The sequence below is a fragment of the Myotis davidii genome, unplaced genomic scaffold (assembly GCF_000327345.1).
Source record: "Myotis davidii unplaced genomic scaffold, ASM32734v1 scaffold268, whole genome shotgun sequence".
NCBI classification, from domain to species: domain Eukaryota; kingdom Metazoa; phylum Chordata; class Mammalia; order Chiroptera; family Vespertilionidae; genus Myotis; species Myotis davidii.
Genome location: NW_006383015.1, coordinates 5,444,320 through 5,456,889, shown reverse-complemented (window position 1 = coordinate 5,456,889; position 12,570 = coordinate 5,444,320).

The following is a 12,570-nucleotide window of genomic DNA, read 5'->3' as shown; positions in this document are numbered from 1 at the left end:
CTGCTCTCCTCCATGGGTTTGTCCTGCTGAGTTGCATTTCATTCCCTTCCTGCTCCACCTCCCCCCTTTATTCTCTCTGCTGCATTTCCCAAACTACATGTGACCTCACTGTTTCTACTCAAAATCTTACAGCCCTTTCACCTTCCAAAACTCAAACAGTCTCCCACACATACGAAGGCAGCAGAAACATGTTTGAAATACTCTGCCAAATAGAGTGATAACTCTCAAAAGTAAGAGATAAGTTAGCTTTGACAATGATGAGTACAATAACTTCATTAACTAGACCCATACAATGTCTTGTATAAATATCTAAAGTGATGCATTATAAATGTGTTTCCATTATAGCCCTGCCTGAATATTAGATTTTTTTTAAAATTTGTCTTCCAAACATATTGACTTGCAGCTCTCTCACAAAAATGAAATTGAATTCACTATTTTGTGCTTGTTACCAAGGGCATGGAATTGGCAATATAGCATGATTAGTATTGATCCCGGGGGATAAAACTAACAGCGCTTCTGTTTGTAGAGAGAAAGAGAACTTTGTGTTCTTATCAATAAGTATCAGAAAGACGAACACGTCCATGTCTTCAGACTCATGTTGCACTTTTTTCTCTATCACCTCTTCTCGGTGGAAATGTTGAATGAAATCTTGGTCTAGGTAAGGTTCTGTTATGGGACCTACCACTACAATGCACTCTGATTATTAAGATTAATTCTCAAAAAAATAAGATGAGATTTTATCTATAGTAATACTATTGCTCTTAGAACAAAAAACTGATTTTGCTGAATGTTTTGGAGAATTTGAAATGTGTTTAACATTTATTTAAAGGCATTAATAAGACTAACACTGTGGTATTCCTGAGACTCAGAAACTCTAAAACTATTAATATTAGGAAAGAGACAAAGGATAGTGTGCATTAAAAAATAGGATTTTAAAGCAATTTAATTTACTTTTGTACCACGTACAAATGTTTTGGATATTTTTCATGTGTTCATCTGGGACAGCCTTTGTGCTGCTGGTAGAATTTAACACACTACTTCACTGCTTTGATCTTTCTGAAACTATGCTGCTGAAAAGATGGGCTAACTCTTTAAGGGGACAATATTTTAATGCTTCCCACTCATGCTATAGGCTACTTTAAAAATGAACCTTTTTTTGCCCAGTCTTAAATTATACAGTATTATAGGAATTTGAAGAAAAATTAGAGGATTTGAATTTTGTTGCATGAAGGATATAGAAAAGGACACAAACAGCAAGATTTGAAGGTGTCTTCTTTTGATTCTGTTCAAAGACAAGAGAACATTAGGAACAGACAGTGGAAATCAAGATGCCACAAATAAATCAGAAAGACAAACTTTTAGGACTAAAAGACTTTCTGAAATGTTCTCTCTAAAGCGCCAAAGAGTAAATCAGTATGAACCTTCCAATACTGCTATAAACAGTCCATTTGCTGCTTAACTTCAAGTTCTTGTGCCCTGAGAGTGCTAGAGAGACACAGCAGAGTTTGCTGAACCATGAAATCTAGTAAGTTTTTGGCAAAAACAATGATTATGGTTGCCTTCCATCTTTAAAATGCTTGCAGTCACTTGCAGCCTTGGTTTCTTCCCCCAGCAACACCGGGAAGCCACTGACTGACTTGTCACTTGACCTCAACATCCTCTTCATTGCCCAAAGCATTCACCGTTTCTCAGGTTATATCCTTTCTGGCTTCTCTTTAAAATGTATTGTGTTGTTCCTGAGTGAAAATCCATTTCCTTTGGAGATGGATTCTTGTGAATAGCTTCTATGGGTTTTTCCTCTTGACATCCCCAGATTGTAGTTTATTCTTACAATTTTCCCACGTAGTTACTCTTTTTTTTTTTCTTAATAGTCTCTCTCTCCAGATCTTTCTTCTCTTCTTGCATCCATCCATCCATCCATCCATCCATTCATTTTACCTCTTCTTTGTAGCTAATCTCCCACATAAGAAATAGGTCTTCCTTTTCTGAATATCATTTTTAAATCTCAAAATGGGTGCTTTGAAAGCAAATGCCCTTTACTAAACTAATTGTTATTATTTTTTTCTTTAAAACTAGGGCCTCTTTCTTATATTTTAAATTCTATTAAAGGCCGACTCTATTAGTCTGGTGTCTCATGATCAGCATTTCAGTCTCTTTAGCTCCAAAGACAACACACATCCACTGTATTGGGGTGGGCTCCTAAGAAACAGAGCCTGAGGATAGAGCCTCCATGGTACGTTTAGTGCTCCCATGAGAACTCGAAAAGGCCAGAGCCCTTTCTCTGTGCGCAGGGCAGCACTCAGTGAGGAGGCAGCTGCCTACACTCCAAAAGGAGGACCCCTCACCATAAAGCACACCTGCTGGCTCCTTGTTCTTGGACTTCCCAGCCTCCAGATTGTGGAAACAAATGCCTGATGTGTCATCACCCAGCCTGTGGCATTTTGTTCTAGCAGCCCAAGCTGACTAGATAACCCCATTACCTTCTCACTGAAGCAGCCCTTGTGAGGCTGTGCTTGTGGTCTATTAGCTGGGATCATGTAGAAAGAACTTTGCTAAGAATAAAATAATCTAGAAGTGGGCCTAGTGACAAAAGTCATTTGATATTTTCTCAAACTTGTAATTAAATATTTAAGGTTAATTAACTAAAAAATAAAAATTAAGCAATACCAATTTCCATGTAAACCACATGTTAAGGTTTTACATTTTATTCCTCCAAGATCTCACCACAATTGCATTAGTTCCTCGTTCTCCCCCGATTTGAAAATTTTATCCAAAACAAAGTCAGAATTTATTGAATGGTACCTCTCAGTAGGGAAGTTGAAAGAGAGTCTTGGTCTTTGTGGGGAATAAGAAATGTAATAGAATTTGTTATTTCTACTTCAAACTGATGTTATTCAATATATACTTTATGGCATATTTTTATTATTCTGATATATTCCTTGTATTTTACTATCTGATTTATATTTCATTCCCAAGTGTTTACATATAAGTGTCTTAATATTTCCTGAATTAATGCATGCATTAATGAATGAATGAATGAATGAATGAGGAATATTTTTCTCACTTCAGCTCAAATCACCACAGTTGAAAGTTAGATCCCAGATGAAACTTAATTACATTACAGTTGAATATGTTAAAATAATTCTTTTTGATTACCCTAGAGTGCCTTAAAATGGATTTAAATTAGCTGTGAGGATTAGGTATATAGAACTGACATATTGGAAAATGTAGGAAAGTCAGACAGTGTCTCAGCACAGGCAGAGTTAAATTCAGTTTTATAGTGTTATAACCAAGCAGAACTATAAAAGAGAAAGGTGAAAATTGAAAGGTGAAATCTAAGAAGCTAACTTAATGTGGGATTTATGCTAATTGATGAAATTAGTTAAAGGAAAGAATAGAAATGTTTGAAACTGGAGGCCCTGAGGTCCTCTTGGTGAATCCTGTGATGGCAGGGATGGCGATAAAAGGAATTCTTTTCTTTTTGAAAACGATGCATTTTACCTATCAGTTGCTATTTTATATATCAGCACTCAAAGTTTTTTGGTGATTTAAAGATGTTACCAAAGGTTATTTCTTTGAAAAGTTTCTCTAAATCTTATAGTATATGCAATATAGTACAGTATATTCTTTTAAAACTAATCCAGCGCCAGTCAAATATGCAATAATGAACTCACCCTTAAGATAGTGTGAGCCCAGATGGTGTCCTGTTCTTCTGCTATTACTGACAATAAAATAATTTTGCTATCATAGATATTTCCCCTCAGGTTGCAAAGATAGTAGAGAGAGAGCTGGCTGTGAGGGCCTGAGCTCATTGCCACAACTGTCATCTCCTGGCAGCCTGCTCTCCTTTCCTCTGCTCACAGTAGCCAATGAACCCATCTGCCAAAGGCAGGAAGCCTGGCCATCCTGCATTTCTCCTTTGCTCTAACACTGAGCACACTACTGATCTCTAAATGCTACTTATTATACACTAGAGGCCCAGTGCATGAATTCGTACATGGGTGGGGTCCCTCAGCCTGGCCTGTGATCTGGCAGATTGGGGCCTTCTCGCCCACTCCAGGTGGGGGCCAATCAGGGCCAGCTGGTCAGGGGGCGGGACCGAGGGAGGTTGGCTGGCTGTGGGAGGTTGGCTGTGGGAGTGCACTGACCACCAGGGAGCAGCTACTGCATTGAGCATCTGCCCCCCTGTTGGTTAGGAACCAGTTGACCAGTTGTAACAGTTGCTTAGACACATATATGGAGAGAGAGAGAGAGAGAGAAGAGAGATTCTTTACATATCTTGGGTGTTTGCCTTCCTTGCCTTTACTTCTCTTACTGCTTCTTTATGATCTCCTCATATCTCAACTAAATGATAGCAATAAGTGTCCCTGTTTCAAGTCCCACTGAATTCATCCTCTGTGATACTGTGGGAGGAAAGGAGATCTTTCTAAACTACACTCTGAACCTGTCACTTAATTATTATATTGTTTTAGTTGCTCCTAATTCACCCTGAGAATGAAATCTAGATCCTTTGACTTGACATTCAAAACCTTAGTCATTTTTATAACTACTTTACTATAATGAACAACTAGATTCTGTTTACCAACATTACTTATCTATCATTAGTCTATCTAACTACCTATCATTTATCTCATCTCTTTGTTGACAACCCTCTTCATTGCAAATAGTATTGATATTATTGTAAATCAAGTGTCAGAATGGCTAACATCAACAAATCAACAAATGACAAGTGCTGGCGAGGATGCAGAGAAAAAGGAACCCTCCTGCACTGCTGGAGGGAATGCAGACTGGAGCAGCCATTGTGGAAAACAGTATGGAGTTTCCTCAAAAAGTTAAAAATGGAACTCCCATTTGACCCAATGATCTCACTTCTAGGAAGATATATATCACACAATCTCACTCATTTGTGGGATATAATGAACAACATAAACTGATGAACAAAAACAGATCCAGAGATAGAGAAGCATCAGTCAGACCGTCAAACTTCAGAGGGAAGGGAGGAGAAGGTGGGAGTAAGGGGTAAAGATCAACCAAAGGACTTGTATGCATGCATATAAGCATAACTAATGGATACAGATACCAGGGGGGTGAGGGAATGAGTGTGTGGGGGGGTAGCAATGGGGGGATAAGGACACGTGTAATACCTTAACCAATAAAGAAGAAAAAAGATGTTCTACTCTCCTTTTGCCAGGTGGAAGGCACATGACCCAGGATAGACCCAGTCAGGCTCTTTCAGAAAACTTGAATTTTAGATGCTACGATGAACAATTAGCATGTCCCTGCATTCTTCCTATCGCCTTGCTTTGAGCATGGCTTTACTCTTCATGGAATCCTCTCTTATCTCTGCACTTCAACTCACACTTTGGAATTTTGTGTAACTCCGCTCTGAAATAGAGATACTTCATTTGTACTTCACTGCCCTTCAAGTTCAGTCCGCTATTTCCGACTTATTTTTCTATGTGCTCCTCCAGAATGTTAGCTCCTTGAAAGCAGGGAGTAATGAACAGGCGTCAGGAGATAAAAGGCAAGACATGAACTCAGTGGCAAATTAGAGAAATGAGAAGAATGAACAAACAGTAAGATGCAGAGAACTATAGCGTGCTGAGAGATTCTAGTTAGGGCAGCAAAGCATAGCAGTTATCTTCCAGGCTGGGAGGAACTTTGGGAGAAAGCACATGAGATAGTTATTAGTATCAGTCACTAAATATCTCTAAATTATTCCCCTCCCAGGCATGTGATAAAACTGTTCTTCCTAGGGCCCTCGTGGTTTTGGCAATGAGTTGTGAACAGAAGTTATTTATGTCACTTCCAGGCCAGAGCAGTTAATGGTGGGAGAGGGAGCATCCACAATCTCTCTCTTGTTCTGATATTGGCCACAATAGGGAAGGAGGCCACGCCATCAGAAAGAGGACCAGTGATGAGGGGACACACAGTGGGCATGTGCTGTGAGGCAGGAGTGAATTATTGCTGTTTAAAGTTGAGGTTTTGGAGCTGTTATTCAGCAGAGCATAATCTGTCCTATCCTGGTTTCTCCTGAGTGAAACCAAGCAGATAGACACAGAGTGGGATGGCCAATAAAAAGGACAAAAAAAGAGAGAAATGAACAAAGACCCAGACTCGATTTTATTTAACAAACTTTATCATAAGCTACTTAAATCTGACTTTGATTGTATTTACATTTAATAAGTTGCAAGCAGCACGATGTACTCTCGGCCCCATTAAGAAGGGGGGGGGATGCTTTGCTTCTCTTGCTGCTGGAAGAGCCACAGACAACAGTCGTCACAGCCCTCAGCCTGTCCTGCCTGCTGTAGAGAAGTGGCATTGCATACACTGATTGTGTTGACAAAGCAAATCATACACGTTAAGGGGAAAAACAAAAGGAGGATGAGAGCAAAATGCAGGAGAGAAAGTGAGTACAAGAGCGAGGACAAGAGTGTGAGTGATTTCACCCACATCTGCCCAGCCCCTCCCGGGGATACATCCACCTAAATGATGGAGGTACATCAGGAAAATTACTCTGCAATTGGCATTTCACTCATCAACAAGCAAGTAAGAAAGGTGTTTAATGACAGGTGCTTACAAAATGTAGTTCTCACTGTACTATGATCATATTACATAAGCAGTCTTTTAAATCTCTGGTAGGAGGCCTTCCTTAAGAGAGGCTAAAAGTGCTACTAATTATACCTGCAGTATACAGAGAAACACAGACATTCTATTAATGTTTAAACAAATGTAATGTCTGAAGAATAAATCTATGCCTCATAGCAGAATTGTCCAGCATTAAAGTAGTCCAAAATACAACCAATAAATGTAGCTAAATGCAGCAATTATGTAACACACTGATTTTTCTCAAATTCTTTGTATTGCTAGATAAGCACAACAAAGCCTTTGATTACAGCGAACAGAGAAGTGGAAGACTGTCTCAGCATCTGGGGCTTGTAATTAAATCTCCTGGTTTATTTCCAATCAGGCTTTTTTATGCTAGTGGCTTGAATAATACAATTGCAAAATTAGTTATATTTAAAATTGTGTTAATGTATGACTAAAAGAAAATGAAAGATCCTTTATTGCAAATATTCATTTTGATAAGCACTGGGTTAGGTCCATTATTCATTATCAAGATTGCTGATTGATTCATAACCTTAATTCCTTATATGTCAGCAGGCAATATCTACCACATGAGAGCAGCGAGTGAATGCTAGCGATTTAATGGAAGTCAACTTGCCCAGGATAATCTTATTTTAGTGGCATTATCAGACTAACTCTCAGAGAGATATCATTAACAGGGTTCTCTTATCATAGCGACAACTGCCCTGGCCTCATTTGCTCCTGAATTATTCTGGTCACATAGCTTAATTTTCCATTCATATCTTTTAAGATGAGAGAGGAAGAAAGAGAGCGGCAGAAAGAGGAAAAAGAGATTTTCCCTAGATTAATCCATGTCCTTGGAAGACCAAGATTCAGCAAATGCACACAATAAGATACAGTTAAATGTATACATAGATAAAATGTTTATTGCTTCTTCATGAAGGAAGAATAGAAAGGTGAATATTTTTGAGATTTCAATATGCCCTGCTGAATTTGGAGTATAGATTAATAGATTTCCAGTAAATTTATTGTTATAACCAATGAGTACACCCTTTCTATTTGGAGGAAAATAAAGTTAATTTAACCAAAACTAATCTTTCAATACAGATTCCAAGCAGTTCGAAACACCTGTTTGAAGGCATGAAGTAAATTTCAATTTATCATGTGACAAAACAAAACTATGTGCATCCATCTTGTAGATTAGTTACCTATAAGCTCTGTCAGCAACTCTACTCTTCCATTCTAACAAGAAATGACATCTCTTAATGCTAAAAACTTAAATTAGTTTCTCAAACTAGTTTTTGTTATTGCCTGTGAGAATCATATAGAATACTGATGTATATTGGATGCGTCATAAATAGTGATTTACAGTTAAGTGTATGCTGGAACTCAGAGCATTGTTTTTCATAAGTTGGCTTTATTGTTTCTGGACAACAGTTATTCTTGCCAAGCATGACCTTGGTTCAGAAGCTGGATTTTGTTTTATAACTGGAACAAGTCTCCTTTTGGCTCTTTTTCATCATTCTTTTGCTTGGAGAAGAGTAGAAAATGTGTGCTCTGTGGGAGATATTGAATGATAGATACACCATTATGTGAATGCTCTGCCAGTCTTAAAGCTGAAAATTATGTTGAATGGATTATTGGAGAGCTGATCAATTGGGATTGGTTTCAATTTTCTACCTTATCCAAATGTTGACACTCAGTGAAATGTCATTAATGTTAAAGGTAAATACTAGATTATATTGCTACCTAGGGATGGCTCTTCCCATATATCCTTCCCTATACAATATTAGAGAGAGTGTGTACTGGAGATCATCTAATAATTTTACAGAATTATTAGAGGGCTAGTACACTATCCCTTCTGCCCATTAGGACTTCCATAATTCCATCCATAATGTCTGATGAGATATCCTAAATAAAAACTATTGAAAGACAAAATTTGCATTGAAAATGATAAGTGATCACAAATAATTTCTACTGTATCATAGGCTGAATATACTGACTGTATGCTTTCTCCCTTCTAATAAATTTGGAAAACAATCATTATATAATTATTAAAATATTTTAAGAATTTTTAAGCAACTATTATGCTCTGAGAACTCTGCTAAGCAATTAAGCTATATTATATATTATTTATCTCATACTAATAATGGGAAAATTGAGAATTAGAGAAAGATATTTTCTTTCTGCAAAAGTTCTACATGAAGAAAAGAATAAAAACAAACAAACAAAAACCTCTGTTCAGTTGGATAAAGCTTGTGGCCAAGCTCATTATAATTAGATAGGCTGTCCCTCAAGAACCATCTCATCATGGGAAGGCAACAAATGTTTTCATATAAAACCATCTAGCCCAGCAGGTGTGGTTGAGCGTTGACCTATGAACCAGGAGGTCATGGTTCCATTCCCAGTCAGGGCATGCCCAGGCTGCGGGCTCCATCCCTAGTGGGGTGCATGCTGGAGGCAGTTGGTCAGTGATGTTTCTAATCCTTTCCCCCTCTCTCTTCCTCTCTGAAATCAATTAAAATATATTAAAAATAAAACCATTATATCGTATACTGAATATAATGGTAGGTGAGTAAATGCCATCAGAGAAGATAGGGAAGGGCACTTGATAACTGTACTGCCTGCTGGAGACAGTGAAGCTTTCATAGAAATAATGAGGTTCATAAGGAAAAAGGGAGCTTCCAGGAAACAGGAACAACAGGTAGAGAGACACAGTGATATGAAAATGCCAGCTGTGTTTTGGGAAAAAATGAGCAAATCAACTTTATTGGAGCATACATTTGCCTCAGAGCTTATGGGAGACGTAGCTAACAGTGTCTTTTTGACACTCTTTTAGGCAGTGTGTGTGTGTGTGTTTCGTGTCTCCGTGGGTCTGTGTGTCTCTATGTGTGACACTGGGAGAAACAAAAAAAAAAAAGAAAATCAGAATTTTTAAGTTCCATAGCAATGGGAACATTGAATTCGGTTTTACAGAGATCATCTGACAACAATGGAAGGGAGGGTTAAAAAGAGAAAGGAAGCCGAAACTGGTTTGGCTCAGTGGATGGGGTGTCGGCCTGCGGACTGAAGGGTCCCAAGTTCGATTCCGGTCAGGGGCATGTACCTGGGTTGTGGGCACTTCCCCAGTGGTGGATGTGCAGGAGGCAGCTGGTCGATGTTTCTCTCTCATCGATGTTTCTAACTCTCTCTCTCTCTCTCCCTTCCTCTCTGTAAAAAATCAATAAAATATATTTTTTAAAAAAGAGAGAGAAAGGAAAAGGCAATATCTAAGGCAACAAATTCTCACTGGTGTTCATTGCACAGTCAAAATAATAGCTAAGGCAACTCTAACATAAGACAAATGCATGAAAGTTGGAGAGACAGAAATATTTAAGGGAGTTTTAGGATTAAGTATGAAAATGTTAAGGGTCATTCTTCTTTTAAATAGAGATGCTCTAAATATAAAATAAAGTTTTGCAAAGTAAAAAGAAAAGATATTTGTTAAAAAAAAGTTTGCTTATTTAATGTACAGACTTGGCCATGCTATAATGGAGTGTTAGAATTTTTCTTCTAATATGCATCACAAAAGGATGTACGCAGGTCTGTTTTATGGGCAAAAACTGGACAACATAATATCGACTTTGTTTATAGAAGTAGTTAGAACTAAGCTTAACCTTATTATGAAGAAGAAAGGGGGCAGTCATTATAGGTAATTATTATTTTACAAGTAGTTAAAATGAAAAGATTTTTGAAGGAAATTGGACAAGACAAAACAAACAAGAAGACACAAAATCTCATTTCCTCAGGAATACACTAATTACTTACATTATGCCATGTGTAAAAGTAAAATACAAGCTTTGATGCTTCTCTCTCAAGGTTGTTTTGTTTGTGGATATTTTTTTTCTGTAAAAACCTGAAAACCCAGTTGCTTGTGCCTCCCACATACAAAACGCTTCCAGTGATATATTTAAGAAATGGGATTTTCCCCTTTCCTCCTACTCTTAACAGCATTTCTCCAATGTTCTTTTTTAATACTTCATTTTTTAGAGAAGTTTTAGGGTTACAACAAAATTGAAAGGAAGGTACAGAAATTTCCCCTGCCCCCACACAGACATAGCTTCCAATGATCAACCTTACTTACCAAAATGTACGTTTCTTACCAAGAATAAACCTACATCGATACCTCATAATCATTCCCAAATTCAGAGTTTACCTTAGGGATTCATCCTCGGTACTGTGCATTCTTTGCATGTGATTAAATGTAAAGCAACGCGTATCTATCATTATAATATCATCACAGAGTATTTCACTGCCCTCAAAAATCCTCTGTGCTTTGCCTATTCATCTCCCACCTCTCCGACCTCTGGTAACTACCGATCTTTTTATTGTATCCATAGCTTTGCATATATGCTTTTTAGATTGGCTCCTTTCACTTAGTAGTAGTCAGTTTAGTTTACTCCATGTCCTTTAATGGCTTGATTACTCATTTATTTTTTATTCCTGAATAATATTCCATTGTATAAAATATTGGAAATTCTTCCTTAGGTACTTAATTTAGTTTCTGTAAATTTGCTTAGAGTATTATAATCAATCAATGTGTGTTCTTTATCAAATATGTAAAATGGAATTGAGATTAGTCATATATTATATATATGATAAGAAGTCCCAAATTTCCTATTATTAAATTTTTAAGCAAGTCATTTTGTGTGATGAAAAATCAATAATTTAAGTATACTTTTCTGAATCTCTGAAAGAATCAGTTGCCCCAAATTTTTTAACCTGTATATTTTTATTTGAAGCTAGATTTTTTGAGTTAATGGGCTCATGCTGTTTCTAAATCAATATCAGTTTCTGGAAAATCTACTCTAACATAAATAAAAACCCTATATATTTTGCTTCTTTTCTGTGAAATTTGGTATAACACCAGGACCATCAGTTATCTATGTTAAATAAGTTTTATTCTTTGATATTAGATATTGAATTTTAAATGTTTAAATATTCATAAAACTTGAGAGTTTAAAGTCTTTAGAAACAACAGAATTATTGAAATTTCAAATTTTTGCTTATACCTTATACATTTTACATGTATATTTTATATATTTTGATAATAGAATGATTTACCTTAATTTTTTAGAGATTATTACTGGGGTTCTATGTCCAAACTTATAATATAAAACATGATTTAGAAAATAAGCAATTGACAAAAATATCATTGTACTCTATGTGGTAAGAGTGTGATATATGTCAGGTGCTAAAGTGGGCATTTAATCTTACTGTTTTATTTAAGACTAGTGGCCCAGTGCACAAAATTTGTGCACTCAGGGTTGTGGGGCGGGGGGGCTCCCCCAGCCTGGCCTGTGCCCTGTCTCAGTGCAGGAGCCCGCAATCCATTGCCCCAAAGAAGTAGGCCCTGCCCACCCATTCGGGGCTCCTCGATGGATTGCCCCAAAGAGGTAGGCCAGAGTCGGGGGAGGCCTGCGGACTCCTGGTGCAGGCGCACAAAGGCCCTGCCCCTGGACCGGGCTTCATGGTGGAGAAGCCTCAGTGTGTGCCTGCGGACCCTCAAGCCGGTGCAGGTGGACGGGAATGTGAGCCTCATGTCCCCGGGCCTGTTGCTGGGGGCGGGGACACAGGCCTCATGTCTCTGGGCCGGTGCTTGGTGGGGATGTGAGCCTAATGTCTTCAGGATGGCACAGGGCGCAGGGATGTGAGCCTCATGTCTCTGGGCCAGCCCAGGGTGCAGGGACACAACCTGCTGATAGGCTGTTACGTGATGGTGTCCCGACCAATTTGCATATTATCCTATTATTAGATACACACTCAACAGCCTGGCAAAATGAAATTATTGTCCTCTTATCTACACTAATAAAAGAGAAAAATGGTAATTGGCGTATGACACTACCTTTTTCATTGGCTAATCAGGGCTATATGCAAATTAACTGCCAACTAAGATTGGCAGTTAACTGCCAACAAGATGGCGGTTAATTTGCATATGTAGGC